Consider the following 19754-nt stretch of genomic DNA (forward strand, 5'->3'; position numbering starts at 1 on the left):
TGCACCTTGGGGGAGACTATTGGAGGTGGGAGGTTCAGTTACCCCCTCGGTGATAGGTACATGGCCTACTGACATCGTGGTCAATACTCCGGTCTTTATTGCTAAAGGGACACCCATCATGTCCCTATGGCAGATCAGGACTCCTCCTCTGGTGCCAGATATAGTTATACAGCCACAGATATCTGGCCAGAGGGTATGGTATCGGAGGCCGGGACATAATCCAGTGCGAGCAGAAGTATTGACCCAAGACAAGAATACGGCCTGTATCTTGCCCTGGAGGGCAGACCTTCCTCTCCTGGTACCCTTGAAACATCTGTATTACTCTCCCTAAGATTCTAAGTCTCTAGGACCATCAGAGAACAATTTGTGTGGACTGATGAAACGCAAATGGACCTGCACCTCGAGATGGCTTGTCTCCAGTAAACATCTATCAAGCACTGGCCCACGGAAGATCGTGAATACCCATCCAATCATCATTTGAATAACATCAGCATTCGGTGCGACGGGAAATTGTATCAGCGTCGCGTTGGGTCTCTGTGATAAGGGAAAACTCACCTAATCATTGGTTCACGCTGTGAAGGGGTGGAGTGTATGGGAGATTGGTAATCACAGCCTGAACCTCTGATTAATCAGCTGAGGCAAGTATGGGGTCAGCTGTGGGAGCACAGGTGAGAGTGATGTAGCTGTGCTCCCGGGAGGGGTGGAGCTTGACTCCATCCCCTCTGAGACCTCATTTAAGGGCTGACTCCCACTGGAGCAGTATCTCTTGGAGATCGCTCACCAGGGAGGACTGCCTCAGCTGCTTCAGTCAAGGCACCACCATTGGTGAGTTTTTCCTTTACTTATTCACTTATATACCTTCTGTACATTTTGTTTCCATCTGTACATTTAAAACCAATACAACATATGAGTGAAGTACTATTACTCTCACTGTTACTCTCACTGTTACCACTATGGCAACTGGACAGGTTGATATCAGCACAAGAGCAGGCCCAAAAAGACATAACCGACTCGCTGTATCCAAAGTATTACTGGCTAAACAGATGTGTGGTTTTGAGCATTATGGGATGTACAATAATATATATATATATGTATATATTTTAAAAAGCAAACATCAAACCAGAGATTTGGTTCTGGACTTGTATTCAGCTCCTGCAACAAGGGAAGAGATCATCAATAAGGCTCCTCATTAGAAAAAAAAATATATGCTGTTTAATTCTAATTTTTTTGTGTTCTGATATCAACAGAAGTCAACTGTGGGCTCTGCATTGTAGCACTGTAGCTACCAATTTTCTTTTTTTTTTTCCTCTTTTTTTTCTAAATGCAAGCATTTATCTTTGTTGATTATTATATTTGCATAGATAACTTTATTTGTGACTTGACTAGTAAAACTCTAAGGAGCTGGACCATCTGGAGACCGAAGATAAAATTACATTCTAGAGTTAAAATGCTCCTGGAGTTTGTTCCAGATGGGCTGCATAAAAACTGCTGTAAGAAACACTGCCAGAAAACAAGTCACTTGACACGTACAACCTTTGCAGTAAATGTTTATATAAATTATCATTTTCAATATTGTGTTTTAATTGCATAAAGAGCATTGTGTGTGAAGCAAAACAGTGAGCTTGGTCTTGAACTATCAGAAATCCACAGGTTAAAGGAGGACCAACTTGGGTTAGTTTTGTTATTATATCCTTTCTGAAACAGGCATAACATTTGAATGAAGTTATTTTTGACTTCTCATTTATTTTTTTTACATATTGCTTCAAAAACAATCCTGAACAAGTTGAAGTTAATATTCAGTCATAGCAAACTGTGTTCTGTTATTTCTGCTATTTTGTACCTAACATTATTTCTCTGTTCTTAAGTAATGTCCTATAAAAGCCAGCTGACGTACTGTTTCATAATTTCATCTTCTTTAAGATGTATTATTTTATGGAACTGAGAGAAGTACTCAGAAAATGAATACAGCATACCATTACAGTATACATATAGAAGCATGAAAAGAAACAGATTGATGGCCACAGCATTTCTCAGAACATGAGAAGTAGTTTTGTCCCTCTTTTAGCCCCTTAGAAGACAACCTAAAAGTCAAAAGTGATACTGAACATCTGCAGCTTCAGTAGGAGATCAGTGCAGGTTTACTTCAGTAAAGCTGGTATAAAATGGTATCTGGAAGTGTCCCATGAGATATCTTAAAAGACTCATAATTTAAAGTAGTTTATATTAAAAATTTCCATACTACTAATTTGAATTATTAAAAAAGCATTAGCAGAACTTGACAGAGCCATGAGAAGTATCTCTTACTGAATGTTTTTAAGTGTGGGATACATTTGAATTACTTCCCAAGGTTTAAATGGCTGTGAATGTCTGATTAAAAAAAATAGAAAATAATATTTATTTCCTTTAGTTTGTCTTTACAACTGTCAGTAAGGAGGCATACAATTGATATCTGTACACTGCTGGTAATTTCTTATGCATCTTCTAGCTGAAATGAACATTAAAAACATGAACACCACATAGATACAATGAGGAAATCATGTAATAAAAAGTATGTCTTATTAGCTTGGATTTGTGATATTAACATGTAAAATATGTACAGTGTAATCTGTTCAGTTACTGCTGCCCTCATTATCAGACTGAGATATGTAGCATAAAATCTCTGGGGAGGGTTTGCTTTGATTGTGAAAAAAAATACTAGGTCACGCAAGTAAAGTTTGGTATAGTTAGACATTTATTTAAATGATACAAAACAAAACTGGGAAAGCCATTCTAAAAAATAATGGGAATCCTAAAGTGCATCTAATGAGAAACTGAGAATCCTGTTTTCTTCAGCCACTGAACCTGACTGCTTCCTAAATTTCTCACTATTTCCAGATGTAGAAACTCTGCATGTTGGTCACTGTACCTGTAGACTACTGTAGGAATAAACAAAACCTTCCCTGAAGGCATGGGAATGTTCTCCTTACATCAGAAACTACTGTCAGAAATGAAAACTGAACAGTTCAGTCCCTGAAGGCTGTCTTTTTCCTCCTTCTAACTCACCCAGCAGCACATATATGTCTCAGGTTCCTGTTAGAGGGCCTCATCTGACTATTTTTCTATTGATCTCTCTGTTGTTGCTGTTAGACCCTACTGCATCAACCAAGTAGTTACAAACTAGTGTTAGCAGTCTAAAGACAGAAAATGTAATCATCCTCTGTTTCATAGCTTTCATAGAAAAGCAGAAATATCTAGAATATCTGAAAATCATATTTTCCCTTCTCTCTGAACAATATATATATATATATATATATCCTTTGCTTTTTTATGAATATGATATACTACCATGGATACTGAATAAAACTGACAGTATTACTTTCTAAATGTCTGAAATGAAACTTTTCAGTAAGAACATAGATACATAATACCCGATACACTTAGCTTACTTCAATTTACAACAGAAGCTTTAGTAAACCTATGACACAAACATTCAGAGGACGTGATAGTTCAGTGCTGGTTCGATTTAGATTGAAATCAAAAGCAGTGTGCTACACATAGTCATCAATTCTTAAGCCTGCATTCTGACTGATGTAGAAGAGCCATAGCCTTTTCTTGTTAAACTTCCTAATTGTCAAAATAAAGTAAAAGTAGATGTAAAACAACTAATTAGCCACTCACTGTAATGTAACCATACTACTAACAATGTCTTCATTGGTGCAAGGTTGCTAAACTGACAGCATCTGCTCCCAACAAGAAACTGTGCCATATGTCAAGGGAAGATAATGACTTACAGAACAATTCAGTATAACTCTTCTTTCCCATCTTCCTAAGCTATAATCCATATGAAGAAGTTAGAGAAATAAGACACATCTACAAGACTTCATTATAAATAATTCTCTTATAACATATGCTTTTCTGAAGCACACAAATCCTCTGCATTCTGCGAGCAGCTCAGTGAATGGGTGAGCTGTATATGACTTTCAGAGGCAATTTCTATGATTGCTAGCCTGTAACATAATCATACACCAGAAGCACTGGGGCCTGAAACAATTTCCCATCTATTACCTCTGCATTGTAGCTATCCTACATCACAGGGTGTCATAGTAATTTACTGGATGCATGGGGTGAGAATGAGAATATGCTTAATCAACCTATTTTCATTTCCTGCACAAAACATTCAGTTTCAAATAATCAAGACAGATAGAGCCAAAAAGCTGGTTTACTGAAATCATTAAGAAGGTAAATAATTTATACTCTAGTCTACTCTGTGACCCTTTCCTGTCACACTTTTCCTTTTACCACTAGAGAAATCAACAGAAGTAGGAATTTGGTGGATTTTAAGGAAGCACAATCTTATTGCCTGATATTAAACACTGCAATACTTTGGCTAGTGTAGATAATGTTACCTCTAATATATCTAGTAAGTTCCTTTGGCACTGAGCTATTTCACATTTTTATCCTTTAAAAATTGTCTTATTAATTTACAGTCTTTTCCTTTCAATAGAGGATTATTTCTAGCTGATAGTTCTCACATGTATTTTTTCCCACATCAGATTTCAAAAATGATGAAGAGCCAACCCTCCCCCCCAAACAGACAAACAAACAAACCAAAACAAAATAAACCACAGTGTGTTGTATTCACTTCCTTTGTGAATAACCTGATGCACAAAGTACTCCAAAGTGGATTAATATCTGATACATTATTTGCTTCCTCCTAATCACTCCTAAACTCAATAATATTATGGAGATTTACACAAAAACTATTCATAATTTTCTTGATACGTGTTGCATCTTAAAAATGATGGAAAATCATGCAAAAGAAAGAAACTGCTTGGAATTTCTCATGGCACCATTTTTTCTCCTTCACTTTACCCCTTTGTTACAAATGAAAAATTCTCTATAATACCCCTGCATACATTTCATCACTTCATATCCTTGATATAAAACACTGATGAATGCCTGAACAGGAAAAAATAAAGCTCCAAAACTTTCTGGCTATGGCAATATTACTTTCTAAGGATTTAGTGTATTTAAAATATGATCTTCATATTTGAAAGAACTCACTGTTGATCAAGCTGTGCCTTTCCAATAATTCCTCAGTTAGTGACTTAAAATGGATTCTGTAATTTCTTCTGTGACTGATGGCAAACTGATTGAACTTAACCCATATCTGCATGCATTTGCTCTCTACAGTAATTGAAAGAACATACTGTAGTTTTGGTACAAAAATAACTTGCAGCAAGAAAGCCTTCTGTATGTTTTCCATCAGAGGACTCATTTGTGGGATTAATTATCTTCAGAAACACCACTAAAAATTGAGACTACAAATGAGAATATTGACTTTCAAGTAATCTGAAATACTGATTAATGGTATTTCTGCTTGATTAGTAAAATAGTGATCATATTTAGCTATATCAGTTAGTTAACTAGATAATATCTGTGGATTTGGGTTTCATCCCTCATTAAGAACTGTTTTCCATTCGTTTTTCTTTTTGTGACTGTATTTCCAAACTTTTAAATCCCACACTGCAGTCTCTAGAAAGATATCACAGAAGAGAAATATAACAGTGAGATTCATTAGTAGTCCTCATAGTTTTGGAAATAAATGTGCTTGAGACTTTAGTCAGTGTATTCATGTGACCAGAATCTGCATAGATGTTTGGAGTCTCTTTTTGTATATGTAATCCTATACCTAGGACTTCTCTAATATGTCTGATAATGATGGTTAAATATATATTTTTGTCAGCTGTACAAAATAAGAGTATTTATACGAGGGATAGAGCAGGCTCAGTGCCTGTTCCTCTGGAACAGGCTTTGTGATCTGAAAATGAGAATTTTTAAGTATCAGTGGACCATCTGAATACTCTGAAAGAATCTTATTTGTAATATTGAGGAGTAGATAGGATGATTTAAAACCAAAACCAACCAGCCAGTTCAGTAATGATTAAATAAGCAATGATGATATAGTCCTTAGTACATAAGAAAATATCAGTGTAATCTATAGAAGAGTAACCATATATTATCGATCAAGAGTGAATGACGGCTGAATACCACAGACTCTGCATATACCAGTAGGTATATGGAATAGTTACTGGATACTTATATCCAAGCACTAGCAACATATTTGAATATTTGCATATATCGTATTACTATTTAGGTCCAAATCTGAACACAGATCTATGGCTTGGACTCTTGCTACTTAAAGCTATTTGCACTCATACAAATTTGTGACCTTTAGAAACTGCAGTATTTGTGTTGAAAAATAACAGAATGAAATATTTATAAGGCTATCGTAAACTAGAAAAATTATGAGATAAATATGATTACACTATATGAATCAGATAAAATCTACACAATCTGCTTCTTTAAAGAAGCCTGACATGATCGTTTTCTGAAGAAATACATAAAAGGAATTTCAATAATGTATTTTCAGACTTTATTGTTCAGGGATCCAAGGAAAACTTTTCCTTCTCTATAAAATTTTCTTTATAAAAGCACTATTTCACACAAAGCAAGCTTGGATCATTTAAAGTCCCCACAAGGGGCAGATTTGTTTTGAACGTTATTTTGAATGTTTTTATTATCTAGAGGAATGATATCCCAGTTTATGAGATAGATCCCACTGCAGCTTTATTTTCTGGACATCTCAGTTGTTTTCTCATCCTTATTACGATGTTTTTCCCCTCTCTTCACTACACTGTTTGGAGAGAAAGCTCTATATACATTTGATACAAATTTAGTTCACATATCTGCAACATAGTCAACTTCACAAGACATAAAAATAACAGTTTTTCCCTTATGCCATAGTTCTTATTTTTGTGCAATATTGTTTACCAATATCAAAGTGTTCTGAATTCTCTTCCAGTGAACTTAAAATTAAAATCCAGTAGATCCACATAAACTACTGGGGGGGTAGGGGGGGGGGGGGAGGGGGGAAAGGCTCAGTTTTTTTCTTGCATTGTATCAGTTTAAGAACATATGCCCAAGCAGCGATCACATTTCTTCATTTCCATTGTACATGTACACAGTAATAGTGAGATGGTTCAGACAAAGCGTGCCTCTCTATTGTCCAGGAAGCTTTGAATGGTTTCAAATAGTCTTTTTCAGATCTACAAAATATTTTCAGTGATAATAAGATGAAGAAATTATTTATAGAAAGTGATTGTCTTTTTGATTCAAATACATTACTATTATTGTGACAGAGAACAAAACTGAATCTAATAGCCTGCCTCTATTTAAATTACAAGAAAGTAAAAAATGTTATGACATCTCCTTATTTATCAATCAGAATATTTAAATGACATATGATGACTTAGGCCAACTGAGAATTAATGCTGTTCAAAAAGGAGGAACTAATACATAAAATACAGTTGCAAAATGTGCCTGAGCTAGTAAGGTCCAAAAGTTAATTTCCAGATTCTTTCTGTTTACGTATCTTATTGTTCATAGCTGTATCTACAGTCCTTTTCTAGGCCAACATTTTCTCTCACAAACAGTTCATATAGTTTAGGGATAAAATAGACATTCCAAAGTTGAGATTATTTGTAAAACAGTCTAACTGTGGAGATAACTCCAAACTCATTATGATTAATTTTAGATCTTCATAAGATATATGAAATTACTCAAAGTTTTGCAGACTTTTGTTCTTCTGTTGAAATTTTTACATATAATTTCATGGGTCGAGTGTGGCTCTGAAAGTAACGACTCTTATTTTATGATGCTGGCTCACATTGTCAGAGGCAGATGGAGGTATGGCAGTAGAGGATGAACCTTCCCACCAACATTCCATTATATTTTGTTGCTATGGGACAGATTTTTTCTCTATGCCTCATATATTCATAACCTGAACCATAAGTTCATAAACTGATCACATGCAAACCTTCTGAAAGAACAAATATAAATCCTGTCCTTCTTTGAACCTGAACTGAGAAACAAGTGGACTAGTCCATCTGTAACTCAGCAGTTTAGCGTTCTCTTCAATGCTGTTGACCAAAATTACAGCAGAAGCTTTATTCTGGGACTAAGCATCAAGCTAACAAGTAAAATATAACTACCTGTATTGTTTTCCACCAAGAGGTGCTGGTTCATTGTGAGCCTAGTAAGAAGGGCTTATAAGCTACCATTTAAAATGCTATTTGCACTAATACTTTAAGAAGAGAACATAATCTAACACCCGTATAGAAGCTGTGCAGCACTGAACAGGACCCTGTCAATAGCACAGATTATCTCCTATTGGTCTATTACAGGATTTTCTTACAAGAAAACAGCTTTATTTCTCATTTATGCAGTCAAACAGAATTAATGTTCTCACATGAACTTCTTGCTGCATCGTTAACAGTGAGGCCACATAGATGATGTCATGGCCAGTATGAGGTGGGAGTTGACTATAGGCAACTATAGGTGCCAATGATCTGCCTGGGCTTGCTCTGGGGCTGTGACACTCAAACGCTACAGCACAACGCTGGCCTAGGCCTACTCGGGTTGGCTGCTCTGTCAGTAACCATCTCCTCAGTGTGTAGTGGTTTTCTAGTCAGCATTACAAATATCTAGCTTTTTTTCCTCTTACTATATAGACAAGAGATTCACTTATGTATAGAGTTCTCCTTACAGAAAAAAACGATTCTACAAATTAGAACTTTATAAATGATTAATATCTTACTGCCTTACATTTACTTAGATCAAGAGTGTGTTACCTCCGTACACCTTTAACAGTATATCTCTGCAAGCAACTTCACTGATTTCATTCATTCAGTTTCTCACTTTTTTTTGTCAGTATGCAGTGAAACCTCACAAGGATTTTGTTGGAATTCCTCAATCTGCAGCTCTTGCTCATCCTTTGGGTGTAATCAATGATGTATTGTATGACAAAAAAAAAAAAAAAAAAAAAAAAAAAAGGATGAATAAACTAAGAAAACAGGAAAGTATGCAGGTATGCACACAGATTTCCCCCGAAAGCCAAAAGTCAAGTGTTTTTCAGAAATCCCAGATACAGTAAGCAAAGTTAATTACAGAGCTGTGTTGCTCTGCTGCTAAGAGGTCAGTGCTTGAAGAATTCCAAGGCAATCTCAAAGAGATAGCTTTCTTCATAACCTTGCCTGCATGGTTTTACCACTGGAAGAGGGGACTTACACTTCACAAAGACCTGACAAGTAAAATGCAGCAAGACTGAATACAAGTGACAGTACTGGACTTATCATGAGTATATTAGTATTTTCAGCAGGTCCCCCACATGTCAGAAGGGAGATGACATTACCTCAAGGCACTGACAGCCTAAATTAGACAGACAATGTAGCTGAAAAATTTAATGTCTTAGGTAAACCAACAGAGGTCAAAACTCTGTATAGTAAAGGTAAGTTATCTTACTGGGCTGATGGAATAAGGGCTTACTGGGTTTATCTTACTGACTTCATGGAAGAAGAAAGTTTTTGTATGGGCTGCCTCCTCTAATTCTGAATTCTCAGAGCTTATGAATGATTGTTTATCTGCTAACAGCCTTCAGGGATCTGGTATATAAGCTACAGCAAACAGCTGAAAAATAATTGAAATAAATAAAATTCTACCCGGCACTATTCTTGTTTATTCTATGCATTTGATATTAACATTCTGATGCCTTATGCTGGTAATACATTAAAAGTAACAAAAATGTCATAAAATCAATACCTTCTAACTGCAGAGGGAAATGTCACAAATTATCCCATTCTCATTATAGTTTTCAGACAGTAATTTCACAAGCCTCCAAGGCATTAGGAAAACAGTATATTTTTGCTCTACCCTCAGATGTCAGTTTTATTGCACATGATCTAGTCACTGAAGGTTCTCTGCTCAGGAAGAAGTCAGAAATCAATTGTTTTGCCTATGAGACTCTTCTGTGAGACGTTAGCTGCCATTGTAAGTGAGAAACTATCAAATTCCATGACCTTGCTTAAATTACTTTGAAATACGAAATTACACTCTAACCCTTCATGTGCTACAGAAGCATACTGTATGTTCATATAAAATGTAGTTGTATTGCTAATGAATGCATGTTCTGAAGAAAGTAAATAGCTAGCATATCACATAACTCTTCAGTATTTTCCTATGAGTTACTTACTTGTTTTCAAAAATCAAATCAGAGTAGGATTCACTCTGTCCAACTAAGTATGAACTTGTCTTTTACAATCCTGTGGCATTTGCAAATCCTGTACTGATGCTGTGGTACTAGATGTTTCAATGTGATTGAAGTGATGCTGTTGTCATCTGTGCATGCAGGTTGATTCACTTGCTGTTTTAGTACTGATCCTCATCCTTTGATCAACCATACTTCATAGACATCATTTTGTATTCAAAGTCTGCTTTGGAGAGAATTGAGCTCAAAATACAGTGAATTCCAGGGTCTGCTGTCACAATGTAGAAGGCCAAGTCCACCTGCATCACTTGGCTTGACAACATGGACTTACTTCTTGTAGTACATAATAAAAACAGATGCAGCCACTCATTTCACATAAGCCAGAACCCCAGGAAATTTTATATCACATTAAGAAATCCTGGGAAAGACATTCTGTTAGAGTCAATGGGCCACTCTGTGCATATCAATGGTTCTTTCACCTATTGAGGTGAATAATTAAAAAATTATATTATAAATTATATTATTTTATTATAATACAAAAATTGGATATAGTTCTAATTATGCCTATACGTTCAATACTGAAATATGAACTCTTATGGTATAGGTTTGGAGAAGGATACTACTTTTTGATTAATCCATAAGAAATTAGTGAAATTTGAGTATTTCATTATGAAATATATCCAGACTTCCACATTAAAATATGAACAAATATGAAATATAAAACATATAACTAATAGAAAAGTGTAAACGAGTGTGATTTTTAATAGCATCTCTTTCTCAGCAAAATTTCATCCAAAGAGCTTATTTCTGATTAGTTTGTAGATGGTTGCATAGTGTTAAAATCATTTGGATCAGATCAACGATTATCTGTAAGGGAAAGGCTCAGTCAATAACTATGAAGAATTTGCAGTTCACCTGAGACATTTAAGCAGCTCTGAAGCTCAGTAAAGCAGAATTTTTATTTTTATTTTTATTTTTTTTAAAGAAGTCCACCGAACAAGTAAAGTTTGTACAAGGGAGTCTCCAAAAGTAATGCCTCCTGTTTCATGATGTTGGCTCATTATATGAGAGGCAGATGTTGATGTTATAGCAATAGAGATTGAACCTTCCTGCCAATATTCCATAACATATTGTTGCTGTGTGATAGATGGAAGCTGAGAGCTGTCTGACAAAATGGTGCCTGACATAAAAACATGTATGAAGCAAAGGCGTGGAATAGAATTCTAAATTCCTAAGAATTCTTTTCCAGAATTCTATTCCAAAATAGAAGAAAGAAATTGTACCCATTGCTATTCATTTACATTTACTGAAGATTAACAGAGACCAAACAGTGGATGTGAGCACAGTGAGACAGTGGATGGTATGTCTCAGAAATAGTGACAGTGGCTCACCTCTGCTGGTGCAGATTAGTAGAAGTGTGGCATGCAGGTTCTTGTTAATTGCTATCAAAAATGCATTGCTATTGGCGGTGACTATTTTGAAAAATAGCATTTTGTGGCAGCTAATTTGCGCTATCAAGCAGTATTATTGTACTCTTTGTATCTATCTGTTGTAGTTTCCATGGAAATAAATTGGAGTTTTTGGAGGAACCTACATCTTAGTAAAACACACAGTTGATTGGACAAAGTATGTCAGAATCTGAACACAAAAGCAAGTTCTCACTATACAGTTCATGGTCACTCTTCAGTTGCTACAAGGACAGTGGCTAAACTGTCAGGGCAGGGGCATGTCTCACTACTCAGGCCTAGGTATGCATAAGGTGGAATGATACAAAGATGGTAACAAAGAAGGTAACAGATATTCGAAGTGTGTTTTATAAGGAAAACTCACTGATATAGATGCCTTCGCTGGGAAATGCTGAGGCAATCTCCACCAGGGAGCAATCTCCAAGAGATAATGCCTTAGTGGGGGTCAGCCCCTAAATGAGGCCTAGAGTAGGTGGAGTCAAGCTCCACCCCTTCCAGGAGCACAGCTAAATTACTCTCACCTGTGTTCCCACAGCTGACCTGACACTTGCCTCAGCTGATTAATCAGATGTTCAGGCTGTGATTACCAATTTCTCATACAGCGTGTCATGCAGACTCCTTTTTAGAATAGAACCCCATGTATATTATTTTTCTGCCCTACCATATGCCTTATGGGAAGGAAGAAACACTATGTATCATTCAGACAGGAATCCAAAGTGAATAGATCAAAGCACAGCTGGATATGTCTCTGCCAACAAATTCAACTTTGAAAAGCAAAGGAAAACTGATATGATAATATTACAATGTATTTACCATGTTCCTCTGTTTACCACAAAAAATATTAAAGATCCAAATTCTAGTTTGTCCATCTACAGTGAAACAGTGAGAGGCTAGATAGAAAAAACAAACAAAAAAAAAAAAACCAAAAATAACAACAACAACAACAAAAAGTCTATATTACAGTTCCAGACACAATAAATAGTTATTTTTCATTAACAAATCTAAAAAATACATCCATCAATCATTTCTGACATTATTTGCTTGGAGTGTATAAGTGACAAACATACCAACTCGGCATAGATAACTCTAGTAGTGAGCAGAATAGCACACAAGAAGAATCAGATGAAAATGACAGCTGTTTTCATTAAATTCAGTAATTCTGTTTTTTCTAGTTAAAACTGAGTATTTACAAAAAACAACAATTCACCAGCTGAGAGAAAAACAAGAACAACAACAACAAAAAAAAACTTTGGTCCTATTTAATACAAAATTTGCAGGGAAACCTCCTTTCCTGTTAGGTTTCTGTTCTTTATTATTATTATTATTATTATTATCATCATCATAGTATCATAGTATCGTGCGAGTTGGAAGGGACCTTAGAGATCATCGAGTCCAACTCCCGGGATTCAAGCCCTCTAGTGTAGCAGAGCGGCAGTTCTGCCACTTGCGCCACAGGGGGATTCGAACCCGGGCCCTCCGGTGTTGCAAACGGTGGTTCTAACACCCTGTGCCACCGGGGGCACATCATCATCAGTTCCAGATCACTCTCTTTTGTTTTTTTTCCACATGAATTCTTTTCAGGCATTTGTGCTTGTGAGGATTTATGTAGCACTACTTATAAGAAAGGTCAGATAATATACTCAAATTGAGGAGAGAAAAGGGATGACCTACATTCTTACTTTGTCAGATGACTCTGTGAGTTATTGAATCAGCCAGGAGGGTACCCCACCTTCATTTCTGTTCAAGACTTTTTTTACGATAACTCCTATGCATGTTTCATCTTGTCTATCAAAACTTTTAGACTTAATGAAGGGTCATTTTGCACAATAGAGATACAAACATTCTCTCCTATTATGCACCTCCCTTATACATGCAGGTGAGTCAAATCTAGGCAATAATAAAATTTTGCCATTGGCTTTTATTTCATGTGGTGTGCTGGCCCACACTTTATGCTGCTCAAGAAGCTAGTCTTCCTGATGCGATTAGAAGGATGTGGCACATAACAGAGCTGGCCTGAATTGCAAGGACATTTTTAATACATGCATTCCTACTAAGTGTGGCGAAGCTACCTCAAGGCAACTCTATTACATCCTTAAGGAACACTGAATTTTTATGTATTTTTATTTTTTATTTAATGTAAGGTTTTGGTTGAATTTGGTTGGGGTTTGTGGTCAGGCACTTGGCAGCCCATCAGCTCAAGAAATAGTGCCATTTTCATGACCTATAGATTTGAATGCCCCCAGTGGCGCACGGTGTTAGAACCGCCGCTTGCAACACCGGAGGCCCGGGTTCGAATCCCCCCTGTGGCGCAAGTGGTAGAAGTGCCACTCTGCTACACTAGAGGGCTCGAATCCCGGGAGTTGGACTCGATGATCTCTAAGGTCCCTTCCAACTCGCTTGATACTATGATACTATGATGATGATGAAACAAGGTAAAGCTTGGACATCCTAATTTCCACATTTATCTCATTTGTCTCTTTTCCCAATTCCGTTTGCATTAGAGCTATCAGAGTTTTCCTTTCACAATATAACCCCAGGACTTTTCAAAGGAAATGTTTCGAAGGCTTGGGATTTGAGTTCTTAATTTTATTGCTTATGTCCTGGAAGCATTCCAGGTGAGTGCTAATCAGCAGTTGTTTAAATCAACAGTTGTTTAAATCTTCATTATGTCAAGTGTTTCACAAACCAAAAAGGTACAACACAGCATTTGAATAGGTGCACATAGGAATAAGTTAAACAGGATTTCCTCAAAGTAAAAAGTTTTGATAGCTCAACTATATATTTAAAAAAATAGCTCAACTATTTATGAAAAGTAACATTAAATACGCTTATGCTCTTGTGTTTTTTGAGCTTGTTTTTGACTGTTACTTCTGTTGTGCATTAAAAACACATAATTATATGTGTTTATTTTCAACATGATTGTCACCTGTAGAACATAGGCTGGCTGTGCAGTTGCATCAATGCTGCGCATTGACCTTGAATTTTAAGAGGGCCACTTGCCAGAAAAAGAAATCTTTAATTTCATTGACTCATTAAATACAACTCATTTTAACAAAAATAATCATGGATGAATCACCATATGTTCTTGAATTTAGGAGACCGGGGAGATTTTTAAATAATCTGAGTTTGGAGCTCTTTTTTTGAGCTAGAATGCTTTTAGCATTTCCGTTTAATATAATATGCTATCAAGTTAGACATAAAGTTATGAAACAGCAGATAGAAACAGGTAAAGATAGGAATGATGCCAGGAATTGCATTCTGTCTGCCAACAGTTATAAGTAGTAATTTTAGTCACTTATCTTTGAAGTACTTTAGAAGTCAGCACATGAACAAAATATTATAATGACCAAGATAAATACATGAGAAAACTTACGATGTTACAGAAATAACTATAGTGGGGTTTTTTTGTTTTGTTTGTTTGTTTTTTGTAAATTTTATATTGACTAATTTTCCATGCTGGCCTGAATTATATTTAACAGAAATTTTAGAATTGTTGAATATTAGTCAATGATTTAAAGTGGAAAGGAGATGAGCAACAGAGTCTGCTCTGAGAGATAAACAAAATCTTGGCTGGAAGAAAATCCAGACGAGTACGGACACCATCTGTTCTCCTACAGTTGTTCCTACGTTCATCAGTAAACAAATTATGGTGACTAAAGTGCAGATGCAGAAATCATATCATGCAGAACATAGACAAAAGGGTTGCCTTTGACCCAAAACAGAATATTTCTCTGTCACCATATTTCTTTTTCTAGTATACACTTACTCCAATGAATCTTCTGGAAAGAAAACAACAACAAAACATAGAAACACAGACCTATCTTCATACTTTAGATATGATAGAAATATATGATATGAAATTCTATCATTGTTCATAAATTTTTGTGAAAAAAAATTAAAAAAATTGCTCCAAAAATTTGTGGCAAAATTCAGTCTATAATTATACGCACTTGCTGAAACTTAGATAACTAGAAATTGAAAAACTTCCCTCAGAATTAGACTACTGAAATAAGGAGTTATATAGGAACACAATTCCAGATGTCCAGTTTGGTCTTCTGCCTTTACTATCTACCTCAAGTGTTCTTTATGCGCTGATTCTAAGATATTTCATTGTCTTCCTCATGAGAAATAACCGCAAGCTCCATGTATCACTTCCCAAAGAAAAATTCCTGAAGACCTTTTTGTAAGGTAATGCTTACTAACATAGACATCTGTGCTAACCAGTGCTGAACTTTAGAACTGATTTGTTTTGTTTAATACAAACTTATGTGGTTTGGGAAGGCTCAGCTTTTACAAACTTAGTTTGCAAACCCTTTGTTTCCTTGAAGTAATCACCAAGACTGACCACTGATCTCTTGCTTTTTGGTATGATCACTGTAACAGCTTTCCAGAGTGCACTGCAAGCCATATTGCTGACTGATTTCTGCATAAGAAAACGGCTGTGTGCTTGATTATGAAAAAGAGAATAGGTGACAAAGAGAATATTTTGTTACGTTAGATGGGAAGATGTGTCAACTTCAAAGTTTAAAACAAATCATTATGCAAGCTTCTTTTGTTAAATAAATGATGTTTAGAAGAACAGAAATAGGAAGTAGAATTGGAAAGCAGGTACTATAAAAATACAGTAATTTGCTACGAAAATATATTATGCAAATCTGAATGTAATTTATTTCTTTAAAAACTCAAAATGGGTAAATGTGATATTTTGGAAAAATAAATTGCACATCCAAGACTGGAGTGCTATGTGCAGACTAATGGCTTTAGCTACGGCATCTTTGATCTACCTTTCTCCTTTCTCTGTCCAGCATTTTTTGCTTAGAAGCTGTGAACTTCAGCAGAACCAACTGGCTTTACTGCTGTATGAATTTATTTTTTTAAGGAAAAAATTGCTTAAGCAAATATTTTCAAAATACAAAACTATATTAAATTGATTTATTGTTAGCTTTGTCTCCTTCACTGTCTTGGAAATATTCTGGCAGAGTATCTAAGAGAAGCAAAGTGAAAGTATTTTCCTGTGAAGCTGGAAGGGGGAAGGTGGCAGTCACAATAGCCAAAGAGGACTGATCAGATGGACTTTGAGAGATAAGAGTATTTGAAACACAAAACAGTTAATATTTCCATAAATGATTTTGAAGCATATGATAGGGCTCATGGGAAGGATTTCTATGTTTTAGCACTTTGGTTTGGTTTGATTTGTTGTTTTTAAGCAAATTCCCTGGAACTCTGATCCTGATAAAGATAAAATGGGCACTAAAGGCCTCAAAACTAAACTGGTTGAATGGTTGAGACAACACATCTCAATTGTTTTTAAACTATTTAAAAATAGACTGTTGGGTATAAAGCATATTCATTTGATGGACAAAATTCCTACAAGGGAACCAGAAGTCAGAAGAAAGTATATCACAGTTTATTAAAGAATCATGTTAGATCTATTTCAAGACATAAGTCACGATGACCCAGTCTGTTTTCTAAAGATAATAAAGAATCATGGAACCATTAAGACTGGATAAGACCACTAAAATCATCTAGTCCAGCCATCAACCCATGACCACTGTGCCCATTAAACCATGTCCAGAAGTGCTACACTTACCTTTTTCTTTAAAACCTCCAGGGATGGTGATTCTACAATTTCCCTGGCAATGTGGGCAGTACCACTCATTCTGTTCAGAATTTTTTCCTCATATGCACCCTCAGCTTTTCCTAGCAAAAGCTGAAGCCATTACCTGTTGTCCTGTCAGTAGTTACCAAAAACGAGACCAATCCCCACCTCCCTACAACCTCTTTCAGGTAGTTGTTGAGAGCAATAACATCTTCCCTGTGCCTTATCTTCTCCAGATTGAACAACTCCAGCTCCCTCAGCTACTCCCCATAAGACTTGTGCTCCAGATCCTCCACAGCTTTGTTGACCTTCTCTGGAACTGAACAAAGCAGCTGTCACAAAACCACTTAGCATTCAAATAAGAATAAGAAATATATATATATATGATTGTGAAAGAAAAATCCTAAGTACTACTCAGTGTGTAAGAAATAGAGCAAAAAAATCAGACTGAATAAGATTTATTCACTGCCAGTACAACCTATTAATTACAGTTCTAAGTTGATAGTAATATCTGTGGGAATTGCAGTAATTCCTTGGAACTGATAACAGTGAGAGTAATACAAAAGAATAAGTAAAAGAGTAAGAAAATACTTAGATTTTTATGTATATTAGGATGATATTGAAGGCTTAAATATAGTTATAAAAAGCACAAAACCATTCTGCAAAAGTTAGGGCCACAAAGATGGTGAAGGGCCTGGAGCATCTCCCCTACGAGGAGAGACTTAGGGAACTGGGTCTGTTTAGCCTTGAGAAAAGAAGGCTGAGTGGGGACTTGATCCAGGTTTATAAATACCTGAAATGTGGGAGCCATAGTGGTGAGGCTGGTCTGTTTTCATTAGTGCGTGGGGACAGGACTAGGGGAAATGGGCTGAAATTCAGCATAGGAAGTTCCGCATGAAAGTACGCAAGAACTTCTTTACAGTGAGGGTGACGGAGCACTGGAACAGGCTGCCCAGGGAGGTGGTGGAGTCTCCTTCACTGGAGATATTCAAGACCCGCCTGGACGCCTACCTGTGCAACGTGTTGTAGGGAGCCTGCTTTGGCAGGGGGGTTGGACTCGATGATCTCTAGAGGTCCCTTCCAACCCCTACAATTCTGTGATTCTGTGATTCTGTAAAGGCACAAGTAAAAGACTGAAGATAAGGAAAGTCAGAATATCCATGTGTTGTTTTTTTTTTTAACAAAGGTTATCTGATAGAAAACCTAACTACACAAGTATTTATACAGCACTGCATGGATATGTATGGTGTACAACCAAGCATACAGAAAAAAAAAAAAAAAAAAAAAAAGCTGTGCAAATTGTAATATGGTGAAGGAGAAAAGGGGAAGGCAGGGATACAGTTCATTTAACCATGTTGAAAACAGCAACAAAAAACATCTTTCCCATGCTAGGTCCATTACCTTTCTCTGACTGACAGAAGGGCCTGAACTATCATTCCAGCTGATCGACTGCTTTTTGTTCTGCATCAGAACTTGTAACAACCATTAGTATTTCAGAGGGCCTCAAATAATTTTGGTCAATCAATGTAAAACATGACCAAATATTAATTATACTGCATTTAGGCTGCCTAAATTGTACTGAGCTCCGAGAAAAGATTGTATTTTACAAGTATTATTGATGTGCTGTTCCAGAGTTCTGAAAGGCTAATGCAGTGATTTTTAAAAAGATTGAATTCTTGCACACAACAGCACATCATTTGAAATGCCTTAGCGTTTATCTTTTTGGAAAATGGCTTCACCTAAAATATAGGTCTAAAAATAAGCCATCATTCACTTTAAAATTATTTAAAGAAGCATCTTGAAAAGTAGGTTTATGACATATCACATTACATATTAGAACAAAACCAGACCAAACCCCATAAGTATAACAAAAATCAAAACAGAAACACAGAAGCCTGTAGACAAATAAGGTTCAGCAAAGCAAAGCTTCATCTAAGGTATATGTTAACTCTGACAGTTTCTTTCTCTCCTTGCTATTTTTCCTTTCTTTTGTTTAATTTATTTTAAAATCTCCACTTTCCCAAATACATCAGAAAAATCACTCAAATAACAAAGCTGTGTGCCAGCATACTGTTGGCTTGTTATACTTGGTAATAATCCATATGATAGCAGCATTGCTTGTCTATATATCATTATTTTTAAGAATAAATTTAGTGCCACTTTGCCCTGAGGATACAACTAGAAAAAGGGGATCACCTCTTTTCACATTTGTACTAATTAGCTTTTGTTTAATGCCATCTAATCTCAGGTAGGACTTTGAGTTGTTTTATATTTTATTTGGGCACAGGCACAGGTAATTAGTAGAATAAATTTACTCCAATTTCTTTTTCATATGTGCTCATAAAATTGAATCTAATTAAAGGTTAAGGGCACTGACAATGTAAGTCACTGACAAAACACAACCGACTGTATGGTGGAATGTTTTTTTCTCTGTTACAAAGATATCTTAGTACAAGTAGTGTGAATTTTTCTTGAAATGAGGGAAACATCAGAAGGTGAAGCAGTCAGAACAATTATCTATACCAGTATATAATTCTGCATGCCACCCACTGCATCAAGTCAACTTCACTCTGATTTGCTAGCTTGAACAATATAAATAATATGA

Source organism: Excalfactoria chinensis, chromosome 4 (assembly GCF_039878825.1).
Source record: "Excalfactoria chinensis isolate bCotChi1 chromosome 4, bCotChi1.hap2, whole genome shotgun sequence".
Lineage (NCBI taxonomy): Eukaryota > Metazoa > Chordata > Aves > Galliformes > Phasianidae > Excalfactoria > Excalfactoria chinensis.